At 35.2% G+C, this 26,830-nt stretch overlaps 1 long non-coding RNA gene across 1 annotated transcript; it reads right to left on the reverse strand.

Moving 5' to 3' along the window:
- Positions 1-23,043: 23,043 nt before the first annotated feature.
- LOC138829660 (uncharacterized) lies at positions 23,044-26,364 on the reverse strand. The gene is made up of 3 exons (XR_011372682.1): positions 26,286-26,364; positions 23,493-23,521; positions 23,044-23,160 (listed from the first exon to the last, which is right to left on the reverse strand). It is a non-coding gene; the product is annotated as an uncharacterized lncRNA (long non-coding RNA).
- Positions 26,365-26,830: the final 466 nt, after the last annotated feature.

The following is a 26,830-nucleotide window of genomic DNA, read 5'->3' on the forward strand; positions in this document are numbered from 1 at the left end:
GAGTCTTCTATAGTGTATTGAACCATTATACTTAAGCACAAAACTTCTTTTTCTCTTATTATTCTTATTGTTTTTCCTACTTCTAACTTATGTACACTTGGGAAATAATGTACAACACACACACTCACAAAAAATGTTTCTGAGAATATTCTTCCCACATAAAATTGGTCTTAATTACAGAGCACTTAGGAAATTTTGAACTTAAAGTAGTCCAGGATGTTTTTTTCATGTTTTTTTTTTAATTGTAAAAATGGTTTAAAGAGGGGTTAGAGTTACATAAGAACGTTAATGAGTACATTATCTATCAAGCATTGTTACCTTCTCTTTTGTATTTCTCCTTCAATCCTTTTCCTCCCCACCAACCAAACTCCCTTCTCCCCTCCTCAAGTTGTAAAGCTAATTTTCTACATAGTGCCTTATACAAATCATTGTTACAATAGGTCATACTGTATAATTGTTTAAGCATTTTGTTATTTCCCTTCCCCTCCCCACATTAGAAAAATGTATATGCAAGATGCAGGTCACTGACAATAAATATAGTGAAAACAGGGCTTATACACCATGGAAGAAGAAAATAGAAGAGAAACAAAAAAATCGCATACTACATGTTAGATATATTAAAAAAATAGCAAGAAAGAAAAAGCAAGTTGTGTCCCTATCTTGGGTTCCATTTCACTTAACATCATCTTATATGGCCATATGTACATGAATGAGGTTTTATAAGCCATGCAAATTCCATATTTTCTCGCTATGAAGTTATCTCTGAAACACATATTACCTCATGTCCAAAGACATACTTGTGCTATTTCAGTGAAGCCAGAAAACATTCATTTTACCTGGAGCAGCACCATGGATTGTTACTGGAAGTAAGTGGAAGGAACTGTTATTGCAAGAGAGGAATTGAACATAGAAAAATAACAAAGTTCAAGGTAATTTGTGCTGTCCTTTTTACGTTACAAGAAAATAATCCAAGGCCTGAAGGAAACTCTGTCCCTGACTTTTTCAAGTTTTCCTTTACTTATATAAAACATGTCTGTAAACTTCTAGTTGAGAGTATAACAAAAGTTAACAATATGCCATTTGAAGGCCGGCATAGAATAAAAGGAAATAACTTTGTTTTAAAAGTGTTCTCCTGCAAAGAAACAAAGATATGGGGGTTTTAAAGAGACTTATGCACGGATATTTCACTCCTGAGATGATTCTCCTGTTGCAAGAGTCAGTTACCCAATTCTTTATTCTGGTCCTGAGTTCTCCATAGCAATAAGGATTCCAAAAAGCAGGATCCAGTGAGTATGATCAGCAAAAGGAGCCTCTTCTCAAACCAATGCTTTAAGGATGGTCACAAAGAAACAGGTGGGTTTTTTCATTTGCTTGTTTGTTTATTTAGTTTGTGCTGGTTTTGGGGCTTGAACCCAGAGGGTGAACCTGGTCCCTGTACAGTTGTCTTTCCTGCCCACCTGCCCCCAAAGCTAGTACTCTATTGCTTGAGCCTAAACTCCACATCTGGCTTTTTTAGTGTTTAAATACAGATAAGAGTTAGACAGACTCTCCTGCCTAGGTTGGCTTTGAACTGAGATAGTAATAAATCCAAGTGACTTCAAATGTATGGACTTCTCTTTTTTAATTTTTATTTATTTTTTATTGTGAAAATACTGTACAGAGGGGTTACAATTAGATGGGCAAGATAATGAGTACATTTCTTATCAAGCCTTGTAGCCTCCTCCTTTGTTTCCCCATGGATTTCTCTTTTGAACCACGAAATATTAGATGAAGTTTATATAAATCTAATATTTGACAATGTTAAAAGAAGAGAATATGTCCAGCAAAGAAACCATACCTTAAATAACTCAACAAAAGTAGGTGCACTGAATCATTTTGGAATATTTTTTTTCTACTTGAGAAGATTACTATTGACTTTGTCGTTCCTTTTGGGGAAACATAAAGTCATATTTGCACTTTTTGTTGGTCATGGGTCTTTAACTCTGATACTGGACCCTGTCCCTCAATTCTTCAGCTCAAGTTGAGAACTCTGCCACTTTTGGTACAGTACCACTTCTGGGTTTCATGTGGTTAATTAAAGATAAGAGTCTCATGGACTTTCCTGACCAAGCTGGTTTTGAACCACAATTCTGTGGTCTCATCTTTCTGAGTAGCTAGGATTACAGGTGTGAGCCACCAACATCCGTCTTATATTTGCATTTATGTGCACTTATTGCCACTATGTAGACAAAGAATGGAAATTTGTATCAAATGATGACATTGTAACTTTTTAGGAAAATCGAGGTAACAATAAATTTATCCCCCTTTTCTATGTTGTTACATTAATGATTCATGTGTTATGGGACTCTTATATTAGCATCTTCTTCTGTCTGCATTTGTCGACTTAGTATCAGAAATTGTTCATAGAGAAATAAAAAAGACTGAGATTTTTAGAAAGCAAAGGAGTTCAGGTATGAAAGTACAGCATAGAAGGATATACAATTTATCACACAGAGATAAAGATTTAGCCTAATTACTAGAATGCTAAAGCAAGGAGGAATAAGCCTAGTTGATGACTAGTTCTTTAATAACCAAAAATGGTTCCCTAGAACATTTTGTGGTATAACTTAGTTATTACCATTTATTCCTTCTATCTAGAGTTATTCCTTGTCTTCTGTAAAAAGTATAATTAGCCTCTGCCTTTTTGGTGCCATATCTTATCAAAAAGATTTCCAAATCTCACTTATACTATCCTTCTGATTGTGATTAGCAGTGACCACTCAAAAGCCTGGAATCTTTGAATTTCCAGAATTAATCTTCACCTGATATCTAAGCACATTCCTGGCATTAATTGCCATGACTTAATGAACAAAAGTTTTTGGTTTTTTTCAATATTGTATACTAATATAGGTAAAGTACATGAATTAGGGACTATTGTCAGGTATCAGTATGGAAGGAGCAATTATATATTCTAAGTATGAGTTGTTTATTTTCCATTTACTAACTAAATATTTGTTGTTGTTCTTGTTGTTTTGCCAGTCCTGGGGCTTCAACTCAGGGATAGGGAATTATTCCTCAGCTATTTTTGTTGTTGTTGTTCTAGGCTCACCTTCTACCACTTGAGACACAGCACTATTTCCAGTGGTTCTTTTTCTGTTTATGTGGTACTGAAGAATTGAACCGAAGTTTTCATGCATGCTAATCAATCACCATACTGTGAAGCCACATTCCCAGAGCCCAAAATGGCTTTCTTAAGATGGCATTACTTTTTTATTCTGTAACTATGTATCATAATTTTAGCCAGAAATTTTTGCTAGAAAAGGACATTGAACACAATACTGAGTCCAGTAAGGCTAGATGGACAATGAATAACCGTCACGGTCTAGCCAGAGCACAGAGGGGCTTACCTCATGGAGCTGGAACAACAGACTGAGCGAGACAACTCCTAACTCACAGCCCACCTCCAGAATGAGAGGGCCACATTGGTTCCAGCCACATGGGGATGCTGGGCCACCTCCTCTAGCATCCATTAAATAAGTTCTTCAGAGAGAGAGAGACAGAGACAGAGACAGAGAGACAGAGACAGAGACAGAGACAGAGACAGACAGACAGTGAGAGAGAGAGAGAGAGAGAGAGAGAGAGAGAGAGAGAGAGAGAGAGAGAGAGAGAGAGAGAGAGAGAGAGAGAGAGAGAGGGAGGGAGAGAGAGAGAGAGGGAGAGAGAGAGAGAGTCATAATTACACTTAAGCCAGGTGCTGGTGGCTCAGGCCTATAATCCTAAATACACAGGAAGCTGAGATATGATGACTATGGTTTATAGGTAACCTGGGCAGGAACATCTGTGAGACACTTATCTCCAAAGAATCACCAGAAAACCAGAAGTGGTGCTGTTACTCAAATTGTAGAGTGCTAGCCTTGAGCTGAGGAGATCGGGGACAGTGCCCAGGCCCAGAGTTCAAGCTCCACGACTGACAAAAAGTGGACTTCCCACCACAAGAAGTGGACTGAATAGCACCCATTGTCCTAGGGAGCATGGCAGAAAAGTCAGGCTGAGCTTCCTGTCAGCTCTCTTATTTTTTTTTGTTTATTTTTATTATGAAGGTGATATTCCAAGGGGTGGGTTACAGTTACATAAGTAAAAGTACTTTTTTTTTTACAGTGTTATCACTTCCTCATTTTTTCCTGCTTCCCCCAACACTGATATCCCATTTCCCCAAAGTTGTAAAGTTCATTTCTAACATAGTGCTTAGTGTATATCACTGTTGCTTTGGTTAATCTTTGTCCGACCATTTCTGTGATTTCCCTTCCCTTCCCCAAATCAGATAAACTTATATATAAGACAAAAGGTACAGAAATCAAAAACAGTGACTACAGGGAATAATCCAAAGGGGAAAAAGTAAATAGAAATATCTAAAAGCAGTTCACTATACAATCATATTATATCCATGTCTTGGAGCTCATTTCAATAAGGATCATTTTCTATGATGACATGCATATAACTATTGAGCTGTTGTGATCTTTTATAAGAATATCCTAGACATATTCTAGTTCTTTTAAATGAGTGAAAACATGTAGCCTATGATTCTTTGGGTGTGGTTTGTTTGATGTATTATGTTTTCCAAGTCTTTCCATTTCCTTACAAATGGGGCAATGTCATTCTTTCTGACGGAAGCATTGAATTTTGTTGTGAATATATATGACATTTTCTCGATCGATTCATCTACTGAGGGGCATCTGTGTTGGTTCCATATCTTAGGTATGGTAAATACTGCTACAATTGACATAGTTGTGATGGTAACTTTAGTGTGGCCTTGTCTTTGGTCATTTGGGTAATTGTCCAGGAGTGGGATTGCTGGGTTATAGGGGAGATCTTCTGAGGAACCTGTATACTTCTTTATGGAGTATTTGAACAAGTTTACTTTTCAACCAATTGTGTAGTAACATTCCTGTTTGGCTACATTCCCACCAGACCAGCCTCTGTTATTATTAGTTTTCTTCATAATGGTCATCAAACTGGAGGGAGGTGGAATCTCAATGTTGCTTTTATTTGTATTTCTATGGCCAGAAATGTTGCATATTCCTTCATGTTTCAATTGGCCATTCATATTTATTCTTCCGAGAGGTCTCTCTTTAAATCTTTAGCCCACTTATTAAGAGGGTTGTTTCTTTGAAGATTTGTTTTTTGGGGGAGTTAACTGCTAGGGCTCTAAATATATTTGATATGTAACGCCATTGCCTTTTGCAGAGCAACTAACGAACTTCTCCCAACCAGTGTGCTTTCTATTTATCTTTCTATCTATGTAAGTTCTCTTCTTAGATTTGGTAAGGGTCTGCCAAGTCTGTTAATTTATTGAAACAACCAATTCTGTTTTGTTGATCTTTTTATTTTTTAGTTTGTCTTTATTTAGTTATTTCTGATTTAATTTTTTTATTTGTTTCTGTCTTCTGCTTTGGGTTTGGCCTCTTTCTTGTTTTCAAGAATTTTCAGGTATATAATTAAAACAAAACTTCAGATTTCCCCAATTGCTTGATGTAGGCACTTAGAGCTATAAATTTTCCTCTAAGTACTGCATTTACTGTTTCCCAGAGGAGTTGTTATTTTGTGTGTTCAATTTGTTAAATTTCAGAAACTTTCAGATTTTCATTCTAATGTATTCAGTGTCTGGTCATTCAGCAATGTGTTGTTCAATCTTCATGGGTTTGGGAACTTTTTTTTGCTTTAGCTTTTTTAATTCTAAGTTTATTCTGTTGTGGTCTGACAAGATATGGGAATTCAAATAATTTTTCTTTCAATTTGGATAAAATTTCTATGTGATATAGGATATGTTCTATTTTGGAGACTCTTTCATGAGCTGCTGTGAAGAATGTGTATACTGATGCTGAATGTATATTCTGTAGATGTCTGTTAGGGCTAGACATTCAATGTAGTTATTTAGGTCTTCAGTTTCTTGGTTGAGTTTTTCCTGGATGACCTATCCATGCATTTCAATGATGTGTTGAGAAATGTTTTTTTGGTTAAGTAATATTTGGTTGATGAAGTGGGGTGCTCCAGCCATTGATACTTAGACTTGATATATATACCTAATGGAGATGTGCCTTTATCAATATATAATGTCTCTTCCTAGTAATTTTATTTTGAATTCTATTTTATCTTATGTTAGTAATTCTACTCTGGCCTGTTTATGGTGTTCATGTGCTTGAAAATTTTCCTTCCAGCCTTTCAGTTTGAGTATGTGTTTGTTTTTTTCAATAAAATGTGTCTCTTGTATATATTACATGCATGCGTCTTGTTTTATTATACTATTTAGTCTGTTTTCTAATTGGAAAGTTAAATCCATTGATATTGAGAGTTAAGTCTGTGAAATATCTCATAAGTCCTGCTATGTTATTTACCTGCTGTTAGGCTCTGTGTCTCATCTACTCTAAATATATTTACCTTGTTCACTGGTAGGGAGCATTTTATATAACCAGTTCCTGTTCTTCATGAGCTTCTCTATGTAGGATATATTTGATTAACTTCTATCCTGTTGATTTGGTGGAGATACATTGTTTCAAGATTTCTTTGGCATGAAATATTTTTATATATCCTTTTAATGTAAAGGAGAGTTTGGCTTGGGACCATATTTACGGTTGGTAGTTGATTGCCTTTAATGTTTGTCATATATCATGTGAGGCTCCCCTTTTTACCATATCAGCTAAGAAATTTGTATTTATTCTGACTGTATATCCTTTATATAATCTGTCTTTTCTCCTGACATATTTAAGAATCCCTTCATTGATGTCTAATGATCCTCTAATGGATTATGATGTGATGGTGGTTTGTTCTGTTCTTATAATGTTTGGTGTTCTAAAGGGCTTCTCTTATCTTAATTAGCCTCTCTGTTTGATTTCCCTGTCTTACAATTGGTTATTTTTTTAGGGCTTCTATCTCTTTATTAAAGCTTTATTTTAGGTTTGTATGGATTTTCTTTACAACTTTTTATTGGATGGTGGCTTGGGAGGTATGTGTTTTAGCTGTATGTTCTCTCATATCTTTTAACTTGGCATCCATTTTTCCCTTGGACTCTCTTGCCTTCTCAGAATTTATTTTTCTTTGTGTTTGGAGTCTCCATGAAATATTTTGCTGATCTTTGCTTGGTCTCATCTTGTTCCCAAATTTCCTTGCAGAGGTTTTGTATCTTTTCATTAATCACATTTTCAGCAGTATTTGTAATGTATTTTGAAAAATATCTTCTAGATAATTTATTGTTCTAATGCCCTTTCATTTACTGTGTGAATTATATTACCTTGGCATGACTTTTCTCATAATTTTCTGATTTGTTCTGTCCATTTGAAGTGTTTCTTGGCTTTCATTTGGGGGAATGTATGATTTTAATAGGTGACTATCTATGTTCTTGGATGATTTGTCAGGTGTTTCTTTGGTCTTCTGTTGTGATTTGTTTTTCAGGAATTAGGTTTTTGTCTAGATCATTAAGTGTAGGAGAAGAGATCAGTTGTGAGAGATGTTGTGAAATTAATACTTGTGGTTCCAACGACAATTCCGACTATCCAGTGGTAAGGTGAATTGTGCCTGTGTTTATATGTGACTGTCTCTCTGTTCATGATTTTTTTTCCCAAGTGGCCCTTTCATTTCCACACTGCAATTGTGTTTTTGAATATGTTGGCCAACACAGTCACAGCAGTCACCTTCCTGCCTGGGTAACTTTTCATAGATTTCTGTTTTTTTGTGAAGACAGTATAAAATATTCTTTTGAATTGTGTATCAATATATAATTATGCCTAACTTGGTGTGACACCCTAGAAATGGAGTACCTTCTAGGACTCTAAATCTCTGTTTCGTTAGGGAAATCTAGGGTACATTCCTGTGGTTATTCTGCCACTGTTTTTCCCCTTCCTCTGGTTCATTTATTATATTGTGGATTTTTTTCCACATAATTTAGGATTTGTGATGGTTGTATCAAGTTATTTTTGTTTTTCAGTTTGTGTTACTTTTACATAGTGATTTCTGGCTTGTATGAAGAGACAGTAATAATATGAAATGTGAAGAGCTAAAAGCTTAAAGAGACACAATGAAGGCCTAAGTAACTACATTACAGGCTAGCAACCATCTTGTGAGGTATGAATTATGAAAATAACCATGGGTTGGACCCAGAAATGACACAAAAAGAAAAACACTTCCTGGGCAACTGACACATAAACAATCCTCGGGAAAGCCACAGGAATTTTCTCCAAATGCATTGACCAAACATTGGTTGGCCATGCAGGACACGGTGACCCAGTGGCCAGACACTTCTTGTCAATAACACCTCAATAATATTAGCCAATCACATATGTATAGCTTAGTTTGTTTAACTGTTAATCAATCATGTAATTTCTCATTTAAAACTTCCATAAAGTTGTTTGTTCAATACTATAAAAACTGTGCTGATTCTATGCTTGGGGTCTCTTAGTGTCATGGGTTACCGATTGCACAGAGCACCAGCCTGGAGCTTGCAAATAAAAGATGCCTTTGTTACTTGTATTGGTTGGGTGGTCTTCGGGGGGTCTTGAGTCTGGTAAAACAAATGTAAGTTATTACATTGAAAGAAAGAGTGCAGGCATTTTAACCTATTTGCTACAATTAAATTAATATTAAGCAAAGCTACTTAAATCTTATTTACTCTTCAGAGGATGAGTATAGTACTGTTGGATATCTTGGAGGAAAAGACTTTAGACTGATTACAACTGATGCCTTTCATTGAAATTACTAGCTAAACATTCTCCTTCAGAAAGGCAAATGCTCCATTTTTTTCGTATTAGTATTATAAAATCATAACATCTGAATGTTGAATTGATTTCCTCTGCTATTTTCAATACCATTCTTCATCTATTAGGTATTTAGGGCTTGGAATGACCCGTTCTTTAAAATACCTATATTGCTTATATTGTGATATAAATCTCAGTAATATTAATATGAATTTATCACTGAGTCTCATCTTGAGCTACATTCATATGTAATTTATGCAGTCTCAAGCAAGAAACCTATTTTACTCTTTTCTATTCTTTAAACAATAAATCTATTATATTTAGAAATATGTTCTAAAGAAAATATGTTCTTTTATATTGTTCCAGTAAACATCATTTATTTCTAGTACATTTACTGAAATAAATATAAAGTATGGAACATGCAGACAACCCCCCCCCCTTATCACTTTAATGTATATCCTTGGGGACTATGTTATATATAAAAATAAAAAAGTGCAAAGCACATGTTTATACATGAATCATCTAATGGTTATATCAATTAGACACAAGAACTATCATACCACATCAAGTCTCAGTTTACTTAAAGGCACCAACATATTAGTGTTCATGAATATCACTCATCTTTAGAAAATGACAAGTCACAACAAAGTTTATATTTCAAATTTAAGAAATAAAAATTACACCCAGATTTGATGTGAATATCTTGTTTCCAGCAAAACAGTTATTCAGCAAACAGGGAAACAAAAAATAAGGGCTTGTCATATAGAAAGAAAGATGTAAAAGCATACTGTCTTATTTTAAGATGATACATACATGCAAATCTTTATTCAAAGATACTATAAAAATTCATGAGCGGATTTGTGATCAGAAGTGATAGGTAAGCAAAGTAACTGGAAAACTGTATTTGTAAATAGTGCTTTCAATATATGATTACGTTTTCAATAAATACGCCTATAGATGATGATTTTGTATCTGTAACACATATCCAGTATTCTACATTTTAGACATACTCCCATTCTCTTACCTCGTTTCTTGATCAATATTCTTCTACTTTCATGATGTCAATTTCTACTATAGTAACAAGGTGGGTGTTCTCTTGGTTTCTACATCCAATAAATTTTAGTATTTTGCAACGGTGTATAAACTCATGGAGTTTGACTGGGATGTGAAGTTTGAGGATACTGTATTCAGGGTATTAATTGGCTTGAAGCAGGCAGGAACCTATTGTGAATACACAGACACTCGGTATACTAAGAATTAGGGACTTGAACTCGGGGAAAGATAAAGGTCCAGGAAAGATCTTGAAGCTGAGATAAAGCAATGCAGCAAACATTAATCAACAATCATTACAAGGGAATGGAACATATATCTGATGTGTCTGGGTGGAAGTGGTGTGTGTATGTGCTTGTTTGTGTGTGTGTGTGTGTGTGTGTGTGTGTGTTTGTATGTGTGTGTGTGTGTGTGTGTGTGTGTGTGTGTGTGTGTGTGTGTGTGTGTGTGTGTAGAGAATTTTAGTGTGGCTTCTATATTTACAGTCCATAGAGCATTAATTGTTAAGGAGAAGGTGCCCTTACCAGAGCTCTGATACCATTGTCATCACTTTTTACTGCAAAAACAAACAAACAAACAAACAAAAACACTTGCTTAATCTCTAACTAAAAAGGGAAAAATAAACTAACATCTTACATGATTGTTCTGAAAATTAATTGGCAAATTGAAGGACAAAGGGAGAAATTGGAGATTAATACAATCTTTTTCCTCACTTCTGATTACTAAACTGTAATAGCTGTGATTTTCAGGAATCTCCTGTAATGTACTTACTGCTTAATTACTAATATGTTTAATAATATGAAGCATATGATAGAGAAATAGATCAGCCAGCAAGCACAAAGACCTAGTGATAAGATTGAGCTTTTGAGCAGGGTTGCCACATCTTTTAGTAAAGCAATTCCTTCATATGAATTTCAAAGGTTATGGCTTTCCCTGTGTGATTAAAAGGTAAGAAAGTACTGTAGAAACAAAAATTCCTGTTCAGCCAAGTAGAAAGTACTCATGTTCTCATCCTCATGTTGCAAATTTCCATTCCGTAAAGACTCTTTGTTAGTGTGCTTTCATTTAATATACTTCAGCACATCATCCTTCCCTGTTGGAGACGGAAAAAAAAGATAATTTTGTTTGAATATTATCTTACATAAGTTAGTGTGTACCGGCATGATTTGTATAATTACAGAAGTAGGGATCATATCACAACTAAAAAATATAATTAAAATCACATAAGACTAGAAGTTACAGAATTTTGTGCATGAAAACATACATTAGATTAGTTGTAGAATTTCTATTTTGAGACAGACTTTATATTAAAGTATAAAGCAGTTTACTAAAGGTTAAAACATTTTAATAAAAAAATATATTCTTAAAGATATTTTGCTTCATATTTTAAGAAGAAAAATGGTCCCAAAGTAATTATTTTTAAAAAATTATTTTCCTGTTTCCATGTGATTAACCTCCTAATTAGAAATCCAGATATTTAATTTAATTTAAATTAACCAAAAATATTTATTGAGTATATGAAACTTCTGCTCTCTACATTCTTCACACTAACTTTACCAAATATGATGAGTCTGAAATAATCAGTCTCTTTGTGACCTGTGTTGATATTATTTACAATGTGAGCAAAATCTTTAAAAAGTAGTATATAGTTTAGCTTAATTTCTCTGAAGAGACAATAAATGATATAATCAAAGGCTGAAAATGATAAGATTTAATTTTCAGAATTCAGGAAATGTTTTGACCACACTGGTTATTGGAGCCTTTGCAACAACCTCATGAGATAATTTATATTGATGAAGCAAAAATCCCAGTGGTTAGACATTTATGAATACAAAAATTGTGTCATTCTGAATATGTGGAGCTACGTATCAAACATAGAATTTTTAACTTTTAAATACTTGAATATGCTAATACATTTAATTGCAGGGTAAATACTTGTTTTGAAAGGAGATAAAATTGCATTTACATTGAAAAGTAAACCTAAGTATTCATTTGAATGAAAGACAATGTTTAAACATCACACATTAAAGAAACAAGATATACAGTTAGTTGTTTGTCATGCCAATATGTTCTCTAAAATAACTAGATTAGTAAACCTAAATTATTGCTTCATAGAGAAATAGAAATTTAGTTTCCTAAAATTCATGACTATAACTTTTTCTCAATTACTAAAAAACTGTTTTATGATTTTTTCATGGAATCTTATTTGATATATTTTTCTTACTAAGTTAATAATTGACCAATAACAATATAAAATATGCATGAACAAAGTTTATCTAACACAAGTATTTTATTCACAAGACGTATCATGGCTCTCTTAAAAAATACTAGACAACAGTGTGTTCTTTATTAATTTTTAGTTATTTTGTTAATGGTTATTAATGTCAGAAGTGGCAATTCCATAATATGTTTAAAGCATTTGATTATACTCCCACCTTCTATTTTCTTTTCATTACTTCTTCTTCCAAAGATCTTCTGTATTTCACATAAAGTTACATCTTTATATATGCACATATAATCTAATTTGGAAAAATAATTAAGGTAAACTGCAATTTAATTCAACTTGTATAGTGGATTAACAAGATGAATAAAAACTTGAATATTTTTATTAACTTCTGAATTTAGCTATCATTTTTATTATGGTTAGATTTAGGATCCCAGACAAAATTAGAATTAAGGTTAGTGAAATAGGTTCAATACAGGATGACTCATTGCAACAATGATACTCAGAAGACCCTATGTTGTAAAGGGACTTTACACCAAGAGGAGGGAGGATTAAGGGAGGGGGGCTAGTAGGAGAACAACAAAGAAGGGTGTAACAATGCTCAACAAGAAATATACCCATTACCTTACTCGTATAACTAATCTGTCTTTAAAGCATTTTTACAATAAAATAAAATTTAAAAATATAATGAAGATGGGTGTCAGTGGCTAACACTTTTAATCCTAGCTACTCAGGATGCTGATGTCTGAGGATCGGAGTTCCAAGCAGCCCAGGCAGGAAAGTCTGTGAGTCTCATATCTCCAATAAACTACTAGAAAACCATAAGTGGCGCTTTGGCTTAAGTGGTAGAGCACTCGCCTTGATCTGAAGAGTGGAGGGACAGTGCCCAATGCCAAAATTTAGGCCCCATGACCTACCAAAAAAAAAAAAAAAGAAAAAAAAAAGAAAAAGAAAACCTGACAGGAAATAGAAAAACACTTAAAAAATGTAGGCTCAAAATGCAAGTAAAATTTAGACCTACATCCTGAGCAAGAGAATAAAAGTGCAATAGAGGCTTGCTATTAACATTATGATTCGGTTATATGTAGGTTTAGGATTAGGCAAGATGTTCCAGTTAGAGCTGGGGTTAGCATGAGAAAAAGATGTAAGATTTAAAAAGGTGCAAAATTGCAACATATTTTAAGAAGAATGAATGACATCAAGGTTAGAATTAATGAAAACCAGTGTCTGTGTAACTTTAAACATTTAGACATAATTTGGCTTAAAGGTGAATTACATTTTGTTCTCCTTAGGTTTAGGGAAGGATAAGCTTTAGTGTAAAATTTAGTTTTCCAATAAGAAGTAGAAACAAAAAAATGTGTGATTGAATAATCTAGACAATTTTCCTTACAGTAACTATTTGGTGTTAAATCAGATTTTGATTAGGATTAGGTTTCTGGTTAAAGGGGGTTGAGAATAGGATAAATAAATTGGTTAAACTAGTTTCTCGTGCCTATTATCCTAGCTAGTCAGGAAGCTGATTTCTGAGGATCGCAGTTCAAAGCCTGCCAGGGCAGAAAGTCCATGAGACATTTATCTCCAATTAACCACCAGAAAACCCAAAAGTGGTGCTGTGGCTCAAGTGGTAAAGTTGCACACCTACAGCTAAAGAACTGAGGGATCATGACCTAGAGTTCAGGGATCATGCCCAGGCCCAGAGTTCAAGCCCCACGTTGGACAAAAAGAAAAAGAAAAGAAATGTGTTAAATGTTAAGTAAATCTGAACTTATTTTAGGTTCTAGGAATTCAGGAAAAGCTTGGATATTGGAAGTATAATGTATTTCATAATATCAGGATTTGAGATCAATGGATATAATGATTCCTGTTAAGGAACAAGATAGATTCAGAGTTAAAAGTGAGAAAATCCATAGGGTTTAGGAAAACCTGCAATTTATTTCAAGAATTACAGGTGAAATTTCAGTAATGATGACACAAAACAAGCATTTTTCATAAATTTTAGAAGTGAGATACTGTTAGTGTCAAGGATATGGTTATGATTCTAGCCATGATTGGGTTTAGAGTGAAGGAGAAAAAAATGAGAGTCAAATTGAAGGTAAATTTTAGAATAAGCCTGGCAGGAATTAGAATGAATGTGAACTAGTGTATTGCTATTAGTATTAGAATCTACTTGCAATTAGGGTTATGGTTATTCTTAATGTTCCAGTTAAGATTAAGTTTAGGGTTAGAAAATGACTAAGATATTGGAAAAAAATTGAAACATATTTTTGGAAAGCTTATTTTGCTGTAGGCCAGCATTCTACCACTTGAACCATGAGTCCACTTCCAGCTTTCTTTGGCAGTGTGTTGGAGATGAGAAACTCACAGACGTTCCTATCTAAGCTGACATTCAACTGAGATCCCCAGATCTCTGCCTTCTGATTAAAGGTAGGATTAAAGGCATGAGTTACCAGTGCCCAGGAAAGTGCCTGAATTTTACTGATTGTTTGTACTTTTGTTCGAGATTGAGATTTGAATTCATTATCTGACAGCTTTGCTCACTAAGTAGCATTTTGCCACTTGAGCCATATCTCCAAAATGATTACTATAAATAACTGAAAATCATTAAATTTTCTTCAGGTGATATGTATCATTAGTGTTGTTCTAAAACTTATCCTAACAAAAAAAACTTATAGACCCTGGAGTTGATCAGAGCAAATTTTCATTCTTTGCTTCTAATTGCATAACAGTTTAGGGACAAGATTTTTTAATTATTATTTTAAGTAGAAAGAAATTTTAAGTAGTAAGAAATTATCATTAAACAAAGCATTTTATGCGTACAATATACCTTGATCAGTGCCAACCCTTTCAATGTTCTCATCCATCCTTCCTCTATGCACTTCTTCCTTCACTCTTCTTAATATTGTAGGATGTTTATTGGATTCCTTTCTGCATTTTCCCCCTTTTCTCCTGTTCATTCATCTACCTTTTAACCCTTCACCCCTCATTTGACTACCCACTTCCATATGATCCAGCAACTTTACTCCAGGCATTTACCTGAAAGATTACAAACCAGGATATAGTAAAGGTTTCATCCAGACCATTCTTATTGAATATGCCCAGATAACCTTCAAGAGAAAAAAAATCAAGAAAATGTAATACACACACACACACACACACACACACACACACACACACACACACACACACACACACACACACACAGAGGAAATTCTACTGACCCATAAGAAAGAATATTTTAACATTTGTATCTCTCATTTCTAATTTCATCTGCCTAGTATCCCACTGTTGTCCTACTGTCCCTGTACTGCAGTAACTGAAACATGCAAACAGATGTAAAAGATTTTCAGGGTTATGGGCGAGCCATAATTTCCTGAATATGAGTTCTTTGCTCATTCTCTTTGTCTATTCATGCATTTGAATAGTGATTATACAGATTCATTTGTACCATTTGCTACACAGAATAGAGATGAACCACTTGTATGTATGTATGTATATATACATACATATAAATACATATACATATATGTATGTATATATACATATATATACATACATACTTGGATATACATATATACATGGACATATGCACACATATGGATATATATTAAATACTTGAGTACATTTCATGTTTTCAAGAATTACAGAGCTAACAAAAATCACATGTATTTTCCTTTTCAATTTTTTCAAAATCTAAATAACTTTGTCTCTTTTGAATACCTAATTTTAAAGAGAATGTCATCATCTCTGATCTGTCAGGCTCCTTGAAATTAGATGTTCAAATAGGCTAAAATTATTTAGGCTTTCTGGTGGAAGGGTTCTATTCAGGGGTTCCCTGCTTGCTAGATAGGACTCTGGTTGAATAGCATCAAGAAGCTCAACTACTTTTACCATACTTCTAGTCCATTTAATTACTTGAGGTCTTGAACTTTTTGCCCGGGTCTGATCTTAGATTGACTGAGACTTTGCTACCTATGCCTCCCACATAATTAGCTAGGAATACAGATGTGAACCACTATGGAAAGCTCATTCGTTAGGATGGCCGTCTTGGCAGTTTTTTCTCTGGCCTGGCCTCAGACCATGATCCTTGTCATCTCTGCTTCCCAATCAGCGGGAATTACATATGTGGGCTGCTATACTTGGTGTACATGACACCTTCTGTTTTATAAAAGAGGTTTTTACTGTAAAAATATGGTATAGAGGGGTTATAGTTACATGAGCAAGGTAATGAGTACATTTTCTATGAGGTATTGTACCTCCTCCTTTGTTTTTCCCCTACCCTTTCTTCCCTCCCACCTCCACAACTACACACCCCCCTCTCCTCCCTTCCCTGCTTTCCCACCCATATTGTAAAGATTCTTTTTCAACATAGTGTCTTGTGCATCTCATTGTTACAACGGGTCAGCCTGCCCTATTTAAACATTTTGTTTTTTCCCTTGCCCTACCCAAGTTAGAGAAATGGTGTATACAAGATGCAGGGCACATACATTAAATACAGTGAAAAAAGGAGTTATACCTTGGTGGGGGAAAATACAAAAACAAAAACAAAACGAAATCACATGGTAAATTATAAAGCCTATCTTGGGATTCACTTCGCTTAACATCATCTTATCTGTTGGTATGTACATAGCTTTTGAACTCTTATGCGTGTCCCAGATATACACTAGTTATTCCAAATAAGGGAAACCATAGGACCTATGTTTCTTTTGTCTGACTTACTTTACTTAATATAATTTTTTCCAAGACTCCACTTAGAGCTCCCCTATACCCCAGCAATCCCACTTTTGGGCATTTACCAAATGATAACACACAAGTCCATACTAAGCTACCGGCACAACTATGTTTATTGCAGCATTATTTACCATAGCTAAGATATGGAACCAACCCAGATGCCTCTCAGTAGATGAATGGATCAAGAAAATGTGATACACACACAAACACTGGAATTCTATGCCTCCATCAGAGAGAATGAAATCGCCCCATTTGCTAGGAAATGGAAAGATGGGGAAACAATTTTATTAAGTGAAATAAGCGAGGCTCCAATAACCATAGGTCCCATGGTTAACCTCACTTTCAGAAAGTAGTACATGGTACCATATAACCTTATAAGAGAATGTTATGTGAAATAAGATAGGGACACAAATGATTGTTTTTATTCCATGAGATTCTTATCTCTATGTTATCCCCCAAATAAAATTCGAAGGAGAGCTGTGGTTGAAATAAAGAGCACCACCCTTGAGGGAAAAAGCTTAAGTGAGAAGGTAAGGTCCTGAGTTTAAACCATAATATCAGCATTAAAAAAGTGATTTCTTTTCCTGGAGGTTTTTATTAAATTGCTCAGAATATAATCAACGTTGTATTTATGTTTAGCATTATTATTAAAATCATGTTACAATTATTGATGTTATTTTCTTAAATTTAACTTACACATTAATATCCAATACTGATAAGAGATGATTACTGTTTCACAACTTTTTATGTCAGCTGAATATATGGATGAGAGGTGTATACAAGGAATTTGGGCTGAAAATAGATGTTTGAAAGCTCTTCACATAAGTAAATGATTGCTGAAGAAGCTGTGGACAATTATGAAATAAACCAAAGAAATTAGCAAGGAAAGATAAGGTATGATTCTGGAAAGCACACAATTTTGGAAGAAAAAAACACAAGGAAAATATGTAACTTTTGGTAATAACGTTGTAACCCACCTACTCATTTGATTCCTTATTTCTAGAGGAAGGCATTTCAGTTAACTTCATTTTACAAAATTAAACATGATTGACATTTAATATTAACTGGCCTCTGTCTCAGGTAAGCAAAAAGCCAGGTGCCAGGGGCTCAGGCCTATAAACCTAGCTATTCAGAGGGCTGAGATCTCTAGATCCTAGTTCAAAGCCAGGTTGGAGAGGAAAGTTGGTGAGACTTTTCTGTGCAACTAATCACGAGAAAACTGGAAGTGGCACTGTGGCTCAAACTGGCAACCAAATCTTGAGTAGTAAATCTCAGAGACAGAACCCAGGCCCTGAGTTCAAGCTCTCTGAAATTATTCTTAAAATACTTGTTATCAGGATTTCTTTAACTTGTTTAGAAGAATGTTTTAAACTTAGGGATTTTTAATTTCATGTTGTCAGCATTGATTTTTAAGATGTGCAGAGAAAAAATTATTTATAGTCAGAAATGGTTTGTATTGTTTTGTATTACACATTGACTCTACATTGAGAGATCAGCTGGAAAGCAGATGGCCAAATCCTGGCTGTTGGCAATGAAGATGGATACGTATTTCTTTTAGCAAAGGAAAAAACTTATGAATTGGTAGCCTTTATATATAACACCTTAATAGTAACAATAAAATTAATATTATTACTATTACTATTTTTTGTCAGTTGTGGAGCTTGAACTCTAGGTCTGGGCATCGTATCTCAACTCTTCAGCTCAAGACTAGCACTCTACCACTTAAGCAACAGTGCCACTTCACATTTTCTGAACCTTTAGTTGGATATAAAGGTCTCACAGACTTTCCTGCCCTGGCTGGATTCGAACAGTTCTCAGTCTCCTTAGTAGCTAGGCCTGGCAGTAAAATTATTTTGAAAAAGAACAAACCCACGATTGTATACTTAAAAAAATCACAGTTTGGCAAGTGTATCTATAAATTGTTGTATCAATTAACTATAGGCACCAATCATTTTTACATCTCACTTGTTCTTTCCAATGCCAGATAATATTTCATTAATTTACTTTAATTTTTCCTAACAAAGTTCATTATGAATACCCAACAGCACTATTTTCTAGTGAGTATAAAAATTCTTCAACATATTTATTTCAACAAACAGCATTTTGCACTTGTTTTTTTTTTAAATTTTGCCAGAGCTGGGGCTTGAAATCAGGGTCTGTGCACTCTTCCTAAATTTCTTTTGCTCAAGGCTAGCACACTACCAATTGAGCCACAGCACCACTTCCAGTTTTTCTGCTTACGACATACTGAAGAATCAAATCAAGTGCTTCTTGCATGTAAGGCCAGCACTCTAACACTAAAAACACTCCCAGTCACTGGGTCTTTTGTTGTTGTTGTTTTAAGATAGCATTTTACTATATGTCCTTCTGATTACCTAAAACTTAGGCTGGCCTCAAGCTAACTTCTAAATCAGCCTCCCAAGTTCAGAGATTACAAACATTGACCACTATATTCAGCTCATGATTCTTTATGAGAGAATACTCTTTTCAGATATAGAAAGTTATTCGGTCTTCCTTTGGATGGTTTTTGCATTCAGCAATTTTAATCACATTTCTTGTCCTGGTATGTTTCCTCTTCTAGATGAATAGAAATATTTCAGGTTCTTAACTTGAAGCTGATCCCTACTATCCAACAACATCACATTCTTGTGAATAGCACCAGCTAGCCTCATGAGCATAGCAGCCAGATGGAGCTCAGCTATCTGATGGCTTTGGGCTCCAATAATGTAATTATTTCTGTGCACAGAATGAAAACTGTCATAGGTAATTTTGATTTATTCCATTCTGTTCTCAGCTACTTGCCATTCTCAGCTTTGTATGTTTTAAATTCTGTTAAACGTTAATGACTATTTCCAGTCACTCTCAAATGTAACATATATGTATTACTTTAAAATTCATTCAAACATGCAAAAATATTAACGTAGTTGATTTCCACCAGTGGCTCATATTTTAAAACCTATCTACTTTAGAGGTCAAAAACTGAGGATTCAGGTTTAAAGCAGCCCATGCAGAAAATCTGAGATATTTCTCCAATTAAGAAAACAAAATCCAGAAGTGGAGATGTGGATCAAGTGGTAGAGTGTCATCTTTGAGCAAAAAGACCAAGCAAGAATAATACATTTAATTCTAACTCCAATATTACTCATGGAAAACACACAGACACAGACAGACAGACAGACAGACAGACACACACACACACACACACACACACACACACACACACACACACACACACACACACATACAATCTACATTTTCCTAGATTCCCCTTCCTGAGCAGTATACAATGCCATTAACTTAATGTATGTTTTCTCCAAATTATTTTGGTAGGGATTAAACTACATTTGTATTTATGATAATATTTGTTTTGTACTTTTTGTTTTACAATTTTGTGTACTTATGTGAGAGAACAGTGTTTTGTGAAGACTAAACAGAAATCAATGTGTCAGTAAATAAGTAGGTGACAGGTAGACTGAAAGATGCAGATAAAAGCACTTGAAATTTTATTTCTACAAGTTTAAATATATATGCATATGTATGTATTTAAAATTTCTGCCAAAATTTTATTTTTATTAATAATGATCTATTCGTTACATTATATAAATTTAACATATTGTATGTTTCATAGTAGATTAATATTTATAGAATTTCTTTCCTTTGGAGACCAGGTTTTGCAGCGTAGACCAGGCTTTCCTCACCTGCTTATTCTCCTGTGTCAGGTTCCTGAGTATTGGCTGGTATTACCATGTGGTAGGATAGTAACATATCCAGTTATATTATTTACATTTTGTACAGTAGAATATTACTGTGAACAGCTTTAAGCCAAATATCTTCATGAGTATGAATGAATTTCTTGCTAATATGTTATAAATAGTGTTACTGAGTGAAGGCAATTATAGTAGGCTTGCCTGTACTCCCAGTACCCAGGAGGATTGTAAGTTTAGGAGCAGCCTGTGCTACACAGAAGTCCCTTTTAAAACAGAAAAAATCAGGTGAGCTTGGAAAAGGAAATATATTGTTAAGCAGGATGATAGGAACACAAACAATTTAGTGTGTGTGTGTGCTTGTGCATGTGTGTGTGCTTGTGCTGGTCCTAGGGCTTGAACTCAGTCCTTTTGCACTGTTCCTGAGGCTTATGCTCCAGTATAGCACTCTACCACTTGAACCAAACTCCACCTCAATCTTTTTTAGAGATCATTGGAGATGAATCTGATCCAGTTTCCTCCAGACTTAAAACCTTGATCCTCTTTTCTCAGCCTCTTTTGTAAGTAGGATTACAGGCATGTTGTATTACTCTTAAGTAATATAGTAAACATCATGCCAGTTTTTACTCCTTCCAGCAATGTTTGAGTGTTGCACACACACCAAAGATAAAACCGCTCCATGTTTGATGACAACCAGATCTCATAATGCTGTGAGGTACGTATTGTTATGCTCATTTTACCTGTAAAGAATTTGAGATCCAGAGAGTTTCAATAATTTTGAGCCCCCATCTAGTATACAGTGGAGCATGTATTCAAGTCCAACTAGTTCTGTTTATTTCAGAAAACATGGAGTCATAAAGTGGTCTAGTAAACATGTGTTCTAGTGAGTACTGCTCTTTGCAAGTACAGTTCTGTGCCTGACAGATTACCTTTCTCTTTCTTTAACTGCACCCCTTTTCATAAGCTAAGGAAAGCACAAGTGATAAGAAGAACCATTTTTGAAGGAGAAATTGATAAGGGGGTTGACCTTGGTATCACATACATATTAGTCTGACCTCCCATTTGAGTTATGGCTCCAGCACTACATTTCTGTTTTTTCTTTTGTATTGTTATTATAAATGTGAATTACACTGAGGTTACAGGCATATAAGTCAGGTATGGATATATTTCTTTTTGAAAGGTCAGTCCTTCCCTTGCTCTCTCAATTTTTCTCACAGGTTTGGTTTTTTTTAACTTCCTTTTTCTTCTTCTTCATCATCATCTACTTCTATCATTATTATTATTATTATTATTATTATTATTATTATTATTATTATTATTATTGTGCTGTAGAGGTTTTAGTTACAATCGTGTGGTAAGGATTACATTTCTTTTTTCTTGTTTTTGTTTTAGTCAGTAATGAGGCTTGAATCCAGGGCCTGGACACTTTCTCTGAGCTCTTTTGCTGAATAATGGCACTCATATTGAGCCACAGCTCTAATTCCCGGAGTGCATTTTTTTGGACAATTTTACCCTTTCACTTTATCTCTTTTTCTGTTTTCCCATTCTTCCCCCAAAACAAATTTCATAGGTAATTTTCAACATAGTACCAATTGAATACCAGTGTTGCAGGTGTTCATTCTTTGTCCCTCCTTTTCTATGACCCCTTTAACTTCTGAAAAAAATGACAAAAATGAAAGAAAATATATATCATCTTGTTTCTGTTTCCTGGTCACTGGTTATTTTTGAGAATGTGTGTGTGTGTGTGTGTGTGTGTGTGTGTGTGTGTGTGTGTGTGTGTGTGTGTGTGTGTGTGTGTGTGTGTGTGTGAATACTGGGGCTTGAATTCAGGGAGCTGACCTTTAGCTTTTTTAATCAAGGGTGACAGTTTAAGACTTGAACCAAACTTCCATGTCTTGATTTTGAATGGTTAATTACAGATCAAAGTTTCACTGGATTTCCTAAGTAGTCTAACTTCAATTCACTTTCCTCAGATCTCAGGTTTCTAACTAGCTAGAATTACAGGTGTGAGCCACCAGTGGTACTTGGCCTACCTTCTTTTTGTTAAGTAGTTTAAATGTAAAAGACAGTTGCAACCATAGTAAAAAAAGAAATCAATTTAACTTTCCCAGCTTCATTAATTTTTAATATTTTGTCACATTTGATACATACAGAAAAACATTTTTTGTAAATGCTCCTGCAATTTGGTTTTCATATCAGATTTTTCGTCATGATGAACTTGATTTTTATAGCTTTTTACTTACTAAATATTGATGAGAATATGTTCAGAGGGCATTGATGACCTTTTGCTGGCTTTCATGCAGAAATGTTACAAGCTAACACTTGATAAATTTGTGTGCAAGACCCCGATGATATATCCACATTCTTAGCCAGAATACAGTAGTGCCTGTTACAAATCATCTAGATCTGACAAACCCTGACTCAGGCCTTGTTACCACCTTCATGAATGTCCTCTTAGTGTGCAATACTGACTCTCCAATGACCATGACAGAGCCCTGCTGCACGTTCTCATGACACAGCCAAGGTCACCAGTCAGGCGTGCCACCTACAGTATGATGGGAGACTGGTGACTGTTCATATGGTGGAACGACACAGGAAATGTTAGGTCCTTAAGCTGTCATCAGTCCCCAGGGTTCTTCATGAGTATTCGATCCTAAGATTTAAGGAGACATCAAACTCTCTCTTCCTTGTGCAAGTTGTGGACAAGTTTTTCTTCTGGGGCTGTCATCTTCTGTGGAAAGATATGATCTGAGCTCTATAAGCCATTTTGCTTATTCTAGGCCCTTAGGGTAAGTCTGGCATGTATACTTAGACAAAAAGAAATGTAGTGATAAAAAATAGGAGACAACATTTTTCCTAGTCTATTTATTACTCAAATAGGTTTTCAGATTCTACCAATAATTCTTATTAGTAAGAAGCACTATCTCAAAAATAATCAGTGACCAGGAAACAGAAACAAGATGATATTAATTTTCTTTCATTTTTTTCATTTTTTTTTACATTTATCTCTCTTTCAGAAGTTTAAGGGGGGCTGGGAAGGTGGCTCAGTGGTAGAGCGCTTACCTTGCATGCTCGAGGCCCTGGGTTCGATTCTTCAGCACCACATAAGAAAAAAGAAAAAAGCCAGAAGTGGCGCTGTGGCTCAAGCAGTAGAGCGCTAACCTTGAGCTGAAGAGCTGAGGGACAGCGCCCAGGCCCAGAGTTCAGGCCCCATGACCGGACCCAAAAAAAAAAAGAAGTTAAAGGTGTCATTGAAAAGGAGGGACAAAGAATGAACATGTGCAACATTGAAACTTTGATCTCTAATTAACCATTCAAAATCAAGACATGGAAATTTGGTTCAAGTCGTAGACTGTTACCCTTGATTAAAAAAAGCTAAAGGTCATCTCCCTGAGTTCAAGCCCCAGTATTCACACACACACACACACACACACACACACACACACACACACACACACACACACACACACACACACACACACACACACACACACACACACACACACACACACACACACACACACAAACACAAACACACACACACACACACTAGTCCTTAGTGCTCAGGATCCTGACATGGAGATCAGCCTTTTCCAGCTCAATTTATCCTAGTTCTGGTAAGGACAGCTATTTAAGCTGAAGTTTGGTGGATAATAGTCATTCCTTCTCATTCTTTTTGCCTGTTGGTGTTGTTGAGTCCACTTCAGGGCAAAATCAGTGCCTGACACCTACTTGCTGCCATGGCAAAGTTGGCTGTGACATCCTAGATGTTATGGCCATTTTATTGTGAAGCCGTGTGAGGACACCCAACCCCACACAATTTTCCCCAAGGTATGTGTCTCCTTTGTCCAGAAGTGCATTCAACAATTCAGCAACCAAAATATCACCCAGTTCCTGATAAACTCAGAGTATGTTTCTATTTCCTTTAAAAAAATTAGACATGCCTTTGACAATTTGTCATTGAATTACTGAAACAGAGTATATAATTTTATGTATTTGTAAGTCTTTGACCATCTTTCTTTAGCTCTTGTCATATTTCTACGTGTTTGCAGCTTGCGAAGGGAAAAAGATTTAATTCAATATAGTCAGACTATCGTTCAGAAGGATATTTTTAGAACCTTGTGGAGGGAATGCCAACTTTCCATCTGGTGTTCTAAAGATGGCCTTCTTGGTACAGGAACTGAGTACACAGTCAAGATAAGAAGCTTGTCCTGATTTCTACTGACTTTCCTCTGTGGTCAGGGAGTTTGATCCCATGGCATATGTTTGTTTGCTACACTGGAGGGCCCATGCCTCCTCTGAAAAATCTAAGGCTTGGGGATAAGAGATACTAAAACTCAAAACCGAGCTTCCTACATCAGTAGGATTACAGGTTTGAGTCTCATGTACTCAACTTTTTTATACATACTAAACTCAGTTTCATTATATTCACTTTCATTATATTCACTTCATAGACAGATATATACAAATATATGTATATAATATTTATGTATAATCAGTGTTATATCTAGAAACACACAAATATATATTCATATAATTATAATCAAATTATATCACTACTTTCTCCAATAACATTTACACTAATGTTTTGTGCAAAAAAACACGCAATTCTAAAATTTTAAATGCCTTTTTAGTTTGAAAAATCATATTGAATCTTATATATTATATAATATACTATGTAGAACATAAAGAATATAACATGTATTTACATATAACTGATTTAATTGTGGAAATTTTTCCTGATTTTGTGTTTGTTCATCTATGTAAGCCTTCTTTCTTCTATTGATGATGGCTTTTACTTTCCAGTATACATAACTCCTATATATTTTGTCAAATATTTTCAGCCCAAAGTAGACTTTTTATATTATTGGAGCCAAATTTTCCTTCCATATTTGCTCAAGGCAAATGAATGCAATGAAAATGTATACAGATTTGAACTCATTGTTGGAAGAGAGTCCCACTTAACGCTATAAGTATTGTGGTATTTGTCCCAATTGACAGAATAGCTTTCTAGGACATCTGATCTGCTATGTTCTAGACCTTTTGTAGCCACCTTATCACCCCATACAGGCATGGCCTGGCTTCCTTGTCACTCTTGTTGCATTTAACAGCTCCGATTATATCCAGTAGGCTCTCTTCTACAGCCCCCTGTCACTCTGCTTCCCCGCCTCCAGAACAGGTATGCACGATTCTTTAGTTTGTAGGTTTAAAAAGAAATATATTTAGGATTCATGAATTCTAGAATATGTCAAAAACATTTACATTTTAATAAAGTTAGAAAAATAAATAGAATGAACCTTTTACAAAAATCAGAAAAAAAAGAAAAATAAGGATTTTCTTAGGAAGGGGAGAAGGAATCTCAAAATCTAGATTGGCCTCTAAGGTGCCTTCAGGCAGAAATTCTGCCTCAGAGTCTTCAAAGGGATCTACTTCCTCAATAAAGACAGGATTTTCTTCCTGAGTCCAGGGAGGGACAGATTCTAATTTATCAACTGGAAATTGGATACCTTGCAAGAAGAGAGATTGGTCTGGGTATTCTGTGAGGAAAGATTCCCTTTCCTCAACTGAATCTAGATTTTGGACCTCACTTATTGGTTTTCCTAAACATACACTGGGGTCATTTTCCATTAGCACATATTTAACTATCACACCAAGAAGTGTTTTTTTTTTTTTTTGACTGATTTAGAGCTGATCTAGCTGGATTGTGAACATCAATGGAAGACATTCTGTATCGTCTTTTTCCTTGGTGGTATGTGTAGATACACCTGCATCACATGTGGGGTTCAGAATCAGTTGGATGTCCACAGGACTCAAAACCTACTTTGGCCTTTCTACAAATTGAAAAACACCCTCTACCTTCACAGGATTTCTGGAGATCAGCGATGGCTTCCAATCTCCATCAGTCACCATAGACGACATCACTGATGGGTTCTTTATCTGGAGTTCTGCAGGAGCTTTTCTACGGTGATGCAAACCTGAGAATGAAAATAGGTACAGGAGTCTTTGAGTAGACCCTCGTAGTTAAGGTGTCACTAAACTTCCAAGATGATCTAATAGGAGAAGCAGTAGGATTTGAGTTGGGACTGAACACTGATGAGGAGGTAGGCTTTTTCTAATGAGTGGCTACTTCCAAGTTCTTTCAAAAGGAGAACAGACATTACCTGGCAAAGAATATCCATAAAAGGAAATTTTGCCAAGCTGGGGAGTACTAAGGGCTCTTGGCCAATCAGACACATCCCTAGAGACTCAGGTTCCATCCCTACTCACAAGCTCTGGGGCATCTAAACAAGGACTTCTTCCTCTTTTTCTTGGTCTCATGGGTTCCTCCAGCTGGTCCAGAAAAATATGTAAGCGGAAGAGCAGGTCTGAAGAGGCCATGATGAGCTTGACATTCTGTGTCA

The sequence above is a fragment of the Dipodomys merriami genome, unplaced genomic scaffold (genome assembly GCF_024711535.1).
Source record: "Dipodomys merriami isolate MVZ:Mamm:240054 unplaced genomic scaffold, mDipMer1.0.p SCAF_1748, whole genome shotgun sequence".
Lineage (NCBI taxonomy): Eukaryota > Metazoa > Chordata > Mammalia > Rodentia > Heteromyidae > Dipodomys > Dipodomys merriami.